Raw genomic sequence first — 12580 nt, 5'->3', positions numbered from 1 at the left:
GCTCCATTTATTAACTGGGATCATCTTCAGGACTAGTATTTATGCTATTGCCTGAAATGTTAAAGGCCTGTGGGAATAAACAGGAGGAAAAGAGAAGGACAAAATAGATGTCAAGCATTTACATTAATATTTGCACATGTCATCCATTTATGCGTGATTTTATCAATTTCAGTGACATGGTGCTCATGTGAACTCTTAGGGCAGTGATGACTGTCAGGTCCGTGTTCTGGCTGTGACAATGCGTGACTTGGAGTGTCTGGTGACAGTGTGGGCTACAACCAACAAGTGTGGGGAGGATCGGTTTGGGGTATTGGAGTGGTGGTGCCGAGGGGAGCAGGAGCTACGGATCGAAACGTCACGTCGACTGTTGTAACAGAACAGCATGTCTCAACTGTATATATTAATTGCAGTAACTGTTAGTGTGTGCTTACACAAGATTGCATTGTACTGTAAGCCGCCATCTGCTCCACCTCTTTTGCCTGTTTAAATGTTCCTTACTCTCTCCCCTTATTGTTTTTTCCTTTGACTTGGTACAGGCTTGTGCCCAGTTTATTGATTCATGTCGTGTCTCACGTATTCGCAAATTTCCAGAAAACCTTGAAAATAAACAAATCCTTGTCCGGCTGGACATTGGAAAACTAAGCCGTAGTTCTTATTTAAGTCTATGTTTGCCATCTACAGAAATAATTGTTAAGCTCAGGACCCATGTTCTTGATAAAAATTACTAATTACCCGAGGTCCTCAGCTACCTAAAACGGGTTCCCTTGTTTGAAAATACTGCTCCAATTGAGAAACTGGCACACAGAATTATTCGGACACCAGTCACTTTTTACACCGTCTACCAGAATACTTCTGGTGAATGTGCTCTCATTTCTTGACTTTACTCAAACAATCACTAATAAAATAAGTTGAAGTGACAAATGATTACAGGGCATTAACCACTATCGAAGGCCCTAACACATGAACAACGAAACCTATTGCATTTTCAATGCTGGTTATACTTGTCATATGATGTATTTTTCTCTTTTTTGTACGCATGCTCGACTGTATCGTTTATGGATGTGTTGCACCCCAATAAAGAAATATATATATTATAATTTATAACATGGCTGGGATACAGTCTGCTACAATTCATAAAAAACCCTGTGTTCTTTCTTAGAAGCACAAACTCATTCAGTGAGCACTTGCTTTCCCCACCCCCTCTCCGCATAAGGGTCATTGCACACAACCATATAATCAGCGAGTGAATCACCAGCCTCATATGTTGCAACAAATGAACATGAAATACTATGGTAGAATGTACATAATAGAAAATAGGTCTAACTTAACATAAACGGCCTGTGATTGTGACTCTCTGCAATTAATGTGTTCACTGCACACTTCTCGATGTGTACATGTAGTTTTTATTTTCATCATTATCATATGCACTCGGGAGTATTAATTCCCTGTATCAACCTTGTCAGTAGAGATGAGCGCACAAATCATTGCAGCTGTTGTATTTATCCACTCAACACATCTTCTTTCTTCAGCTCTTTCTTGTTGCTCTGACCGACAAAGAGTTATGTCATACACGGGCCGACAATTGTCACAGAGCATCGTGATGAAAATATAAAAATGAAAATAAATATTTCCCAAAATTATACTGTATGTTCTTTCATCGTACATGCATCAGAGATGGGTAAAGGTGCACAAATTATTAAAAGAGGCTGAATTAAAAAACGCATGTGGATGTGACTTAACGGTGAGAGCAGTCGACTTTGAAGCTGGCGGGAGGCTCAAAAAGAACTGATGACCCCTCTACAGGGCACAGTTTGCTGTAAATGTTGCAATTGCCTTTACATAGCTCTTACTGCTCCTGACGAAGCGCGTGATTGGTTCTCGCACAGTATCGATTAGCACTTTGCCTGACCTGCCGATTTCTAACTGACCATTTTCTACCATCTGCAGATATAACCGTTGATTCTGGAAGAGCTCCATTCACAAAGGCGCCGTCCCAGCAGGAGACTGCTCCCAGGACAAAGGGCGCCCAAAGCCAGACAGTTTAGCGCCATTTTACCGTTAAGCACTGCGAATTGACTCTTCCTGGTCTAAAAAAGCACCTGATAATGGTAAAGATATGCAGAACTCTTTGGGCCTGTCATAATGATGAAACATATAGGCGTACACAATATTGCACAAGCAAAGCAAGTGAAATGTATAGAGATATAATTGTGGTCAGCAATGCTATAGTGGCGCAACCAAAATAAATTCACACGTATTTCTTTCTTAAACATCTGTTCCAATTAAGCTTTGCTATGCAAAGTCGTACAATGAATAGAGTTTGTGCACTTTAATGCGCACATGCACGAAGTACCGTGGGCCTCATGTGATTCCTCGTTTAACGCAGCTGTAGCAGAGAAGTATTCGGACTCCAAGGATTCCTTGCATCCCTTTCTCCTCTTCCAGAAACCATAAATCCCTCTGGCAGGTAGCTGGGAAGCAGCTGCTAATGATAGTTTTGCTCTGGAGTACAGGTAGTCACCCTTTAACCCTGCCTGCTGTTGTTTGTCTCAGACTGGTGACAAAAGAACAGATGTGAACAAGATGCCAACTGTGGGTCTGGTCACAGAGCTGCAAGAAACCTGGAAAAGCAGAGAGAGATTGTCTCTCTCTCTCTCTCTCTCTCTCTCTCTCTCTCTCTCTCTCTCCCCTCCCCCCTCCCCCCCTCCCCCCTCTCTCTCTCTTACTCTCTCTCTCTCTCTCTCTCCCCCTCTCTCTCTCTCTCTCTCTCTCTCCCCTCCCCCCCTCTCTCTCTCTCTCTCTCTCTCTCCCTCTCCCTCTCCCTCTCTCTCTCTCTCTCTCTCTCTCTCTCTCTCTCTCCCCTCCCCTCTCCCTCTCCCTCCCCTCCCCCTCCCCCTCCCCCTCTCCCTCCCCCTCTCCCTCTCCCTCCCCCTCTCCCTCTCCCTCCCCCTCTCCCTCCCCCTCTCCCTCTCCCTCCCCCCACACAAAGCTTCCCTGGCTAAGCGGACATCCAGGTGAAATATTAGACACAATATTTTTGCAGTTTCACATAGCGCAAACTTGACCTTCAAATCTCAAAGTGCTTTACATGAGCACCAGTTGCATTACTCCGTGTCACTTTGTTTGGGCGCTTATTCACAAGTTTGTTGAGCCGACGCGATCCGGGTTCACCTGCTCCAACGTCGGCAGCTTTGACACTGCTCTCCTCATACTTTCCAGCCAATCTACTGAAACATCCCTTGTTTAATGTGGCATACATACCTTGTCTTCTTTTGCACAAATAGGTGTGGTGGTATTCACAGATTCCCTGAGGAGGGGAAGTCCAGTTGCCGGAGGAATTAATGAAACATCTTCGCGGGGACTGGGTGTAACTGTGAAACGGTGCGAAGGCCAGGAGTTACGTGTATCTGTAAAGTGCATGCTCACCCTATCTCTTCGCAATATTATTGACACAAAAAGGATGTTTGTTGCTCAACTCATTTGGACTTGTACCCAGTTCAACCGCCAAAATTCGAACCTCTGACCACGGATCAAAGGACTGTAGGTGAAACAAACTTACACAAAGGAATACAAGGGAAACGAAAGGCGCGAGAACTGTAGGTGAAACAAACTCACACTGAGGGTGAAGGGGAAAACGAGAGGCGCTTCAACCATTGTTGAAGCTAAATGCCGTAATAGTAAAAAACAAGAGCGCGTCAGCAGGGTGAGAGGGGAGGGGGCCGGCGCGATTCCCTTGCGGGAGCATACGACCATATGGCGCCAGCATATGGCGCCGCGCGCTCCCGCAAGGAAATCGCCAGATGCGCACGCGTTGCCATTGAAGGCAATGGAACGAGTGCATGTGTTTGGCTGAAAAGCCGAAGCGATAGGAATAGGTCATTTTGCCTATGCAGCGCATGTGTGCTGCGTAGGCGAGACCTAAAAATAGAGTAAAATTAATACATTATTTGACACCAAAGCAACAAAAATCCAATCAGTAGAACCAGGGATAAGCAGTTTCAAAGATTTAGGTAAGTATAGCTCCTAAAAGCGCAATGCGCCACTAGTAGTTACGGTGTTACAGCAAACAAATGATAGACGGAATGCTGACAATGCAAACATTCTCCCCCAGTCAAAAGATCTGGGATAAATCCATTGTTCTTTTGCCCACTACGCCACCCCAGTTTGGACCCAACAATATGCAAATCAGTCTTGACCCTGTGCCCCATGGGAACAGCCCAGACCGAACTGCCAGGCCAGGTCCTCCCTGGACCGGAAACAAGCATCCTGGGATTGGTTTCAGGGTATGTCACCCTTCTTCAGCCAGGCTAGCTTGAATCCAGTGGCACAGTGAGCAAGGGACCCCGGTCTGGGCATACCCATCCCACTTAGGGCGAAAAGTTTTACAGCAAACAAATTATGGACGGAATGCTGACAATGCAAATATTCTCCCCCAGTCAAAAGATCTGGGTTAAATCCATTGTTTTTTGTGAACTGTCTGGGAGTATTACAAAATAGCCAACGGCCAAATACACCTAGTCATGTAACCCAGGATACAGACTGCAAATGGTTAGGACAAAAAAAATGTCAGTCTTCTAAAAGTGTCATTTTCAGAATTGTGACTTGAAATCCGACTGTACCATTTAAGAGGGTTGTAAATTAAAATTAATTTGAGACCAAATGTGATATTCGTACCTGTGGGTTTGTCCCCCTTCATTATGAACATCATGAGGGCAGTAATTGATGAAAGAACATCGTAGCACACAATTGGCAGCTTTTGCCAACAATGAAGGATTGTATGTGGTTAATGCGCGAAAGGTGTGTTATGGGGATTCGCTTCCAACTTTCAATGTTGGACCACCTGGAACAAGGTCAACACGCTGTAGCTATGGCATGGGGCAATAATTTTTGTTAAAAACTTTATTGACTATAGGAAACTGTTCTAAGATGGCAGCTTATGTAAAGGGAGATGCTGGCCATGATATAGCTCTAATGGGCATTTTTATCTAGCATACGACACAGAGAGCTGTACTTAATGATTATCCTGCTCAACCCGTGTGGATTGTGATCGCCATCCTGGCGTTTCCGTTGCAGTTCCTGCATTGATGGTGTGGTGCCTCTTTGGAATCTACGAGACAAGCTAGCAAAGACAAATTGCACATTTCACTCCGGTTTGGCTTATCTATAAGTTTTTTATATGGCCTTAACTTTGGGGTATATTTGAATAGTGCAAGGTTCATTTCGTGTGGCGATGGATTGGGATTAAGACTATTCTTCTTCACTATTCCTCTCCACTCCAAAATGACCGCCACCGTGACTCGCTGTTTGGGATGCCCTTACTCAGGTGACCTGGCAACTATTTCCGCGGTGGGCGGGACGATGTGGGAAGTTAAATCTACGAGCGACCGGGACTTCTCAGTCGGTGTTGATTTCACAACGTTGGTGTGAAGCAGCTGTGGTAAGCGTCTCGAGACGGGTTGGTAATGGTCGGTAAACACGGATTTTTGCCACATTGATCGTGTGGGGTAACTTGTAGACTAAACTATGGACCATGGTAAGCCCCCGCCCATTGATAGTATCTGCACAGTGTTATGTCGGTGCCGCGTGCAGTATGTATTTGGAATAGTGGGCGGAATTTTAACCTTAACCGATTGATGTAAATGCGATCAGAAACGATATAGAGAGTTATTGGCAGTCAACAGGGGACAAGTACTTGCTCTGTCTTACTTTATCTCTACATACTTCCACAGAAGACCAGACTGCAGATGGTTTTCAGAAGGACGCGTGATCAATTGACACGACGGTCCTAAGTAAGAGGGTTGCAGGTACGCTGGCACGACGCAGCCCGAGGTGATTATGTCCCAAACCATCTAAGTGCCACTATATTGCATTTTTAGCTGACCTGGCCTTTTGATACAGGCTGGCTTAGACACACTGGCTCAGCATTGTTTTTATGTCAATCTCTACCATCACAGGTGTTGTAAACATAGAAGTGGAAGCTTGAGACGATAACCCCCGTTTGCCCTGAAGAAGTTGCACAAAATAGAGCAACGGAACATGTTGGCGACATCTAATGATATTGGAATTGGTTTAGTGTGAACCATTTTTAAATTTAGAGAGCGTGCAGCCCAGAATAAAAGTACGAGTGGCCAGCTAGCTCTTTAATTTTAATGGTGAGAAACACATTTATTATTTCTCACTGGGGTTGTTGAGGTATATGTTTATACACAATAGTAAGTGTTGTCTGTCTTACCTTACTATTACACGAGTAACTAGTACTTTTTTTGGTTTTCGTGGAGAAAAAGCACTGTTATCTGTTGTTTAGTCTTTTTCTTTCTTCTTTTTTCTCATTTCTTTTCCTCTATAAGAGAGAGAGTTACCTATGATGATAATTGGGTATACTGGTAATTGTCAACCAGCAACCCTATTGGCGGTACTACCGTGATGGACTCTCTTCCCCCACATATTTTTCACTGTATGTATAGTGGGTTGTCTGGATGGTAGTTGACATTTTTTATTTTCTTTCCACACTTTTTAAGATTGACACTGTGACTGTAGAGTATAAGTGGATTACACATGAGCTGGGTATTGTAGAAGTTTGAACAATCCCGCACCTTTGTCACAAAAAGATAAGATATCCAGTGTCTTGAGGGTGAGGCCACATTTTGCATACTTTGGCTTGTTCCAGCAGAAGCTTTTCCATTAACAGGAGTGGTGCTTGATACAATAATGGGGAAATCTTTTCACTCATAGGATTTCTGACAATGCTTAATGCTGGCATAGCCCTCTTAAAGGGCAACTGTTCCTCTGGGACTGGTGCAAAGAAGGGCCGAATGCAGACGTTGCTCAACTGATGAACAAGATAATCTGTGGACTTGATTGGGCTGGAAGTGAGCTCACGCTATATAATTGTGCTTCCTTTGAGAGGTGTTCTCTGCTATTAGAAGTGGTTTGTTTTTGTGTTACACTGCTATTTAAGTGGGCTAAAGAGCAAAACTTTAATGTGTTGTTATAACCCGATATTAACTAATCACCCCTAAGGGTCTCAAGACGCTGGGGGCCGTCGGGGAGATTAGGAGAGCTATTGCCCAGAGTCATGTGGTGCTGGGCTGAGCTGCCGCCAGATCGAACCGTGAGCCCCGTGCTCCAGAGTCAGATGCCATGGCCACTGCGCGCACCTCTCCCACACAAATTAAATGAAAAAAACATTTATATAGCGACATAGCTACAGTGAGGCATCCCAGCGCTGCAGACAAACGCGGACAGAAGAGAAGAACTCAGCGGGTTAGACACAGTTGTTACAAAGCAGAGTTTTTAAGAGTTTGCGAAAGGGTAGGAGATTGGGCTCCATCCGCATGCATGGGGGAAGGGCATTCCATAGCTTGGCAGAGTTATAGGAGAAGGAACATCTGCCGCATCTCGCTCTCTTTATTCTAGGGAGTAGGGCAAGGGAGGAGGATGTTGATCGGAGGTGTCTACTTGGTTGGTAGGGAGTGATCATGGATCGGCTAACTGCAGGGACATTCCTCCAGAAGACCTTGTGGGCAATGCACATGGCTTTAAATTGGATTCTCTCCCTAACCGGCAGCCAGTGAAGGCTCCTCAGTGCAGGGATTGCAGATTGTCAATGAGCGGGTCTGGAGGAGCGAGCGACCTGCAAAATTTTTAATTATCTGGAGTTTGCGAGTGGTGGATTGAGAGGCCCCTAGATACAGGGAATTCCCTTAATCCAGGCGGGATAGAATAAGACCTTGGACCATGATTTCTTTTGCCTGAAATGGGAGAAGGGGAAGTATTCCTGAGCAGGGCGTAGCCGGTGGCCGACAGTTTTGCAGCTTGGTAGTTGAAACTAAGGGAGTGGTCCAGCCAGATGCCAAGGCTTTTGATCTGGTCTTTGGGGACTAGGGCAGGGCCAAGGCATTTTGGCCAAAGTAGCTCCGAGTTAAAAGAGGGGGAGTCCCGAGAAGCATAAGCTCGGCTTTGTCCCCATTGAGCTTTAGGCAAGAGAGTTCCATCCATTTGGCTACCTCCTCTAGGCAACTTCCTAGGTTGCTTGGTGACTTTTCGGGGTGGTTTAAGGCAACCACGAGCTGAGAGTCATCAGCGTATGTAATGATATTTATGCCAAATGGACGGACAATCTCTGTCAGGGGACACGTTTAGATATTAAACAGTGTGGGGCTCAGGGAGGAGCCCTGAGGCACACCACAGCTCAGGGGCATATGTTTGGAGACAACATCGCCTTCAAAGACCTGGAAAGATCGTTCTCCTCGGAAGGATTGTATCCAGGCGATGGCACTGCCTGACACTCTCAGGTTCCCAAGTCTACGAATCAGCCTGTCGTGGTTTACAGTGTCAAATGCGACACTGAGGTCAAGAAGGATGATTGCTGCAGAACCCCCTTGATCCATGAACCTCCTAGCCTCCTCCGTTACCGCAAGGAGGGCGGTTTTGGTCCCATGTTGGGGATGGAAGCCGGTCTGTGAAAGATGGAGTAGATTGTTGGTTTCTAGAAACTCTACCAGCACTGAGTTGACGTGTTTTTCTAAAATCTTACTCACCCAAGAAAGGAGGGAGATAGGGCGGTAGTTGCTCAGGTTGTCTTGGTCCAAGTTGGACTTTTTTAAGACAGTCTTTACCATAGCACATTTCCATGCAGGGGATACCACTCCAGAGGAGATGGAGATGTTCAGCAGGCTGAGGACTGTTGGTAGGATGTTTACTTTGATTGGTGACAGGCCTCGGGGGCGCAGGGCCTGAGGGGAGCCCGATTTCACCCGGTGCATGATGTGGTCTAAAGTTACGAGGTCCAGAGGGGGGAGGACCTCCAATGTTGCTTGCGCTCCATATTCTAAGCTAGTGGTAGGGGTCGGAGTTAGTTCAGACTGGATAGGAGAAAAGGTAGAGTATATTTTGTGAATTTTCTGGTGGAAGAACTCCGCCAGGTTGTTATAGTGGGACTCGGCATCGTCCAGGTTTGGTTGTTTCTGGGGCAGTTTCGAAAGGGTTTTAGCAATCCGAAAGATTTCCGCGTAGAAGGCAGCTTGAGCGGCCTTGATTTCACCTTTATCGGTTTTTATTGCCTCCCTATATTCGAATTTGCTGGGGACTGCATATTCAGTCTCCATTTCCTCTCTAACCTTTTGCAGTTTTGTTTGAGTTCCCGTAGCTTTGGGGAGTACCATGGGGACGTCATTGCTCTACGTTTTCTGTGAGTGTGCCTCATGGGGAGCACGTCATCTAGGGAGCTCTGGATCCAATAATTACATTTCTCGTTGGCTGAGATGGGGTTAGGTCGGGTAGCTTCGAGGGCTGGAAGCCATTGTTTTCTTGGAAGCTTGGCCCAATTACATTCCCGGTGGGAGGTTGAGTTGGAAGGAAGGGTGGGGTCAGGGATTTTCCTGGACAGGGGGATCAGGAAGTGATCAGACCAGGGGAGCGGGGACGGTGCTCCCGTTGTAAATTTGGTGCAGTTGCTGAAAAGGGGGTCATGTAAGTGGCCTTTAGAGTGGGTGGGTTCAAATAGTTTCTGCTACAAGAAAGGAGTGCACAAGAAAGGAGGTTTCTGCTTGAAGATTCTATGCAGTGAAGCACTCAAACTGTGTTTATTGCCATAGACAAAAGGTCTCTTATGAATCGGCGGGGAATATCCGAAGGCAGCCACATTCAGTGGAAGTCATGTGGCTGCCCTCAAATGGGAACTTCATGACAAAGTGTTTGACAAAGTAAGATATTAGGGGGAGTATATTAGTCCTTTAACTGTAAAGGTGCCTTAAATTCAACAGATTGCATTCGTGTTAGCTAAAGAATGACTGGGGTACAGAAACTCAGAAGGTTTTTTGATAGAGACTTCTAACTGCAGATTCCTCACCTTAGAAGATTCCCCACATAGACTAGATCTGGAAATGTTTAAACATCCCTGGATCTGACGTGTGAAGGCCTGTATAGGCGCCACCAATGGGCACTCACATCAGTTAATTTCTTTCCATGCCAAATCTGGAGCTACCCGTGGTCATTTTGACCAATTGTGTTCTCAAACGTTTCAGTCATTTTTTCACATATTTCCTCTGGAGTGCAAGGGATATGCACCCCAATAAAACTTGGCCTAAGCCTTGTGGGGAATGTCACAGATCAATGTTGATTTCTGATCCCCACTTGGCCTGTTTGTGGTGCCTTGGGTTGTCACCAGGACTCTGCAGCCTGCAACGACTCTGCCCAGATGCACCGCAAACCATCCGAGAGCTGGAGGCCAAGTTTTTTGTTGCCCACCATCTAAAGACCCCACAATTGTCGAAGTCATTGGAGGACCTCAGTCCTGTGCTCAATGCTGTTTCTCAAGGAGTCGTCATTGAAGTCCCAGACTTCGGGTAAGTCCAAGAAAAAAAATTCCAAGCGGGATTTAATATGCTCACGCCCCTTTAAGTCCCCAGTGAAGGTGGAGGGGTGATATTCCGCCTCCAGGACCCTTTCCTTATGGCAGTTCACAGAGCCTGCTCCTGACCCAGCCCTTCGCCTGCCCAAATTTCCTGGGCTTTTAGTGACTCCACAGCAGATCTTGCAGTTCCATAAGACTATGCTTCACAAAGCCAACTCCCTCTGGCTTGGATTTTTGCCCCATAGAGCTGAGAGGTCAACCAACTGAGGTTTCACAGTTGGGATGTCTCTCTGGGCCATCTGGATCCATGTCAACTTTGGTAACAAATCAGTTTCCAGCATCACCCTTTACGCTGGAGTGCAATCTATAGATGTTGATACCGACTTCACCAATGCTGGACGACTGTGGTCAACCCATAGTGCTCTCTGATTCATAGCGGGCGCTGCGCCAGCTTCATCCGAGGCTACGCTAGGTGCTACTTATTCCTTCCAATCCAGGCAATTCCTCTCATACCAATCCTGCCCCTCTACCACCTAGGAAGTAACTGTTCATTTAAGACATTGACTCAGAAAATGGACTTTACCATGCAGAAGACAAGATTGCCTAACCATATCAAGGTAGCACTCGGTAAGATGACCTTCAAGGTGCTGGTGGCCTAGATACATCTCAAGACACTCTTGTTTTTTCCTCCAGGCCCTGCTATTGAGGAGAGTGCGTCCTTTGCAATGGTGATGAGGAGGGTTGCAAAGGAGCAAAGACCAGTGTCCTAACTGAAGTCCTTCAGCCCGATCAGACTAGTTCCGAGCCTCTCCTCCTTTCTAATGAGGCACTTACCAACACCCTTCTAGGGACCAGGGCCAAACCTGTGCTGGCCGCCTGGTATACTGACAGATTGCCTGGTGCCATCGCTCTGTACCCTGGGACCCAAACTCTAATTCAACACCTTACTCCTGAAAGTCTGTTGGTGCTGGCTTCTGTTAGTAACATTTATTCTAATTGCTTCCCTACAGCTCCTCCTGAATTGGAAGTTGCAACAGATTGGCATATTTGGATGCAAAGCATTCTCGTCGAGCATAATTGCCTTGCCTTGTGTGAATGACACATGTCTTCTTGGTCACTAAACCTGTGCCTTATGGGATTCAGTAAGGGGTGGTGATGGACAGAGTCTCTGAATTAAGCAGAATACTCTCACCCAGTCAAGAGATCAGGGCTAGATCCAACACCGTTTTTTAGCTCATTGCACCATCCCAGTTTCAGAACCTGGCTGTATGCAAATTAGTCTGTCCCTGGCCCAGTGCATCATGGGAACAGGGCAGACCAGACTACAAAAGCCAATTCTTACACTGGGAAGGAAACAAGCTTCCGGGGACCGGTTTCTGGCATTTCAGCCGTCTTCGGTTCGGCTTGCTTGAATCCTGATGGTGCAATGAGCAAGGGACTCACATCTGAGTATACCCTTCCACGCTTAGGGTGGACAAAATAATTTACAACAAGGGGTGGTGATGGACAGAGTCTCTGAATTAAGCAGAATACTCTCACCCAGTCAAGAGATCAGGGCTAGATCCAACACCGTTTTTTAGCTCATAAGCGTGGAAGGGTATACTCAGACATGAGTCCCTTGCTCATTGCACCATCAGGATTCAAGCAAGCCGGGCCGAAGACGGCTGTAATGCCAACGGATTGTCCTAGAGCCCTAGTCAGGAGCTCTCTGCAACTTGCACTACCCATTGCCCCTGCCATCTCTGCCAATGACAACATCAACACACCTCCTAAGCGTCACACTCCTACAAGTGTGACAGTTCAGACTATTCCAGGCCCCCAAAGCTATATGAATGGTTTGGGTGACCTGTATCAGCCATTTTTAATGTGTATTAAATTAATAAACAACTGTTGTGCTTATCAGGAAATTAGACAGATAGTGCCACCATGTGACAGACTGTTATAAATGCTAGTGTTAACAATGTAAGTGCCGGTGCTGAGCACCGGAAACCACAGGCTCAAATTAAGCATGGCCAACGCCAGATGCTTATGCCGTGCCAGTAGGCCTTTCAGCCTATTCGTGACACAGGTTGTGGCTCACAAACTCAATGCCCAGTGCATTAGGGGCAACATACAGCTTAATTCCTCACTCTTCCATCAACCACAGCTGCAAAATGGCTTTAGTTTGACCATTCCGGCAACCCACCCACCCTGTTGGAGGTAGGATTCAATATATCCTTCAGGGGT

General features: G+C 46.2%; 1 protein-coding gene across 1 annotated transcript in view; it reads left to right on the top strand.

The window, feature by feature from the left end:
* Positions 1 to 12580, top strand: part of FANCD2 (FA complementation group D2) — a 909275-nt gene that overhangs the window by 581663 nt on the left and 315032 nt on the right. The gene's annotated exons all lie outside the window — the stretch shown is intronic.

Source organism: Lissotriton helveticus, chromosome 9, assembly GCF_964261635.1.
Source record: "Lissotriton helveticus chromosome 9, aLisHel1.1, whole genome shotgun sequence".
Classification (NCBI taxonomy): Eukaryota; Metazoa; Chordata; class Amphibia; order Caudata; family Salamandridae; genus Lissotriton; species Lissotriton helveticus.
Note: the sequence above shows the minus strand (reverse complement) of the source record. Positions and strands in the feature narration are given on the sequence as shown.